Source organism: Lissotriton vulgaris, chromosome 1_1 (assembly GCF_964263255.1).
Source record: "Lissotriton vulgaris chromosome 1_1, aLisVul1.2, whole genome shotgun sequence".
NCBI classification, from domain to species: Eukaryota; Metazoa; Chordata; class Amphibia; order Caudata; family Salamandridae; genus Lissotriton; species Lissotriton vulgaris.
In genome coordinates, this window is record NC_141685.1 from 1,369,245,750 (window position 1) to 1,369,247,668 (window position 1,919).

General features: G+C 41.0%; 1 non-coding gene across 1 annotated transcript; it reads right to left on the reverse strand.

The window, feature by feature from the left end:
- Positions 1 to 645: 645 nt before the first annotated feature.
- On the reverse strand, positions 646 to 727 carry TRNAS-CGA (transfer RNA serine (anticodon CGA)). The gene has a single exon. It is a non-coding gene; the product is annotated as a tRNA-Ser (tRNA).
- Positions 728 to 1,919: the final 1,192 nt, after the last annotated feature.

Below are 1,919 nucleotides of genomic sequence, written 5' to 3' on the forward strand. Positions count from 1 at the left end.
AATTCACGTCTGACAACAAGACGAAGGAACATTGGGGCATCAGACGCTTTGGAAAGTAGCCACCAACTGCAGAGAAAGAGAGAAAGAGGGAAAAGACAGTATGAGGTGTGGAGAAAACAGAAGCAGGTACAAGGAGCTCAAATGAGATTAATGGCGCATAAATAGAGCACGTAAAGGAACAGTTACAAATCTGAGAAAAGGGAAAGAAAAGACTAGGAAAAAACACAGAAAGAGCTTGTAGATGAAATTCTCTTCCAGGAACAGCAGGTTAAGAGAAATTACACAGGGAGCAGTTAAGCTTGTAACACGGGGGAGAATAGAAAAGAAAATGCAGTTTTATGAAGTGTGTTTGCCTAATCCAGCTAGCACTTTTATTTTATTTCTCTATTTGCTTCTTTCATTGGTAAAGTAAGTTTCAAGTGCATGCACAGGTATGACCGAGAGAGCCAGGATATAATAATTTGAAGCGTTTGCACCAGCGCTAATGAAGGACGAGAGTTATAGCAAAGATATGAAAGGGGGAGCGATAATAAATATGTGATATGGCAATAGTGACACCAAAATAAGCCACCTATTTATAACAATGACATGGAAGAAAAACTAAAGGTTAACTTCTGAAATTGTAGCCGATGTTAAAAAGATACTCGTTGTCGGCAGGATTCGAACCTGCGCGGGGAGACCCCAATGGATTTCGAGTCCATCGCCTTAACCACTCGGCCACAACAACTGACTGTAAGACTTGTGCACATAATCTGTATGCAAGTTTTCAAGGTGTCCCACAGCAAATTCCTGATATTCTGCAATGCACTTTTTAAAAATAATGTTTTTTTCAGCAGGCACATTCTCTCCTAAAAACAAAAATTGCATGCGTATATCTCTAGTTTGGAATACCATAGGCTTGCATGCATACTCTCATGGGTCACTCAAGTTTTTTGGACCCTATTGCACTCTGTTTTCGTGCTGCTTTTAGTATATGACCCATATTACAGAAGTCTACCATCTTTGAGCATTTGAGGCTCCTTTGTAAGTGCTTTATATGTTTTCCTTGAAGAGCTATATAATAAAGGGGTCCAGGAAATATTGCATTTATGGAAGATAAAAGAAGGCCCACTTGTCTCACCAAATGCTGTAGAGAAACCTGATGTTTTACTCATGTTATCCTTAGTTCGTTTTTGTTAGACCTTGCATTCTTAAGGTGGTCCCAATCCCACCTTATTGCTTTTCACCTCCGCATTTTGCTGTATCTTTTTGTTGGCCTTAGGACTCTGATCACTTTATCGCTACTAATCAGTGCTGAAGTGCACGTGCTTCTTCCCTAATCATGTGTATAATTGGAGTATACCTGACTGACAGATTTAATTTACTTGAAAGCCCCTTGTAAAGTGGTAAACCATATACCCAGGGACTGATTGTGCCGCCCAAAGAAATAGCATTTCAAACCTGTCTCAAGCCTGCTACTGCAGTGCCTGTGCTGCAGTGTACTGCCACTTCGACTTGGCATTTAAAACTACTTGCCAAGCCTTAAACTCCAATTTTATTACATATCAGTAACCCCTAAGGTAGGCCCTAGGTAGTCCTAGGGGCATCATGCTATGTAAGTAAAAGGTAAGACATGTACTGTGGTAGTTTGTATGTCCTAGTAGTATCAAACAGTCTATTACATTTTTCACTACTGTGAGGTCTGCCCCTCTCATAGGTTAAACAACAAGGGGTGGTGATGGACAGAGTTTCTGAATTAAGCAGAATACTCTCACCCAGTCAAGAGATCAGGGCTAGATCCAACACCGTTTTTTAGCTCACTGCACCATCCCAGCTTAGAACCTGGCTGTATGCAAATTAGTCTGCTCCTGTCCCAGTGCATGATGGGAACAGGGCAAACTAAACTACAAAGCCAATTCTTTCACTGGGAAGGAAACAAG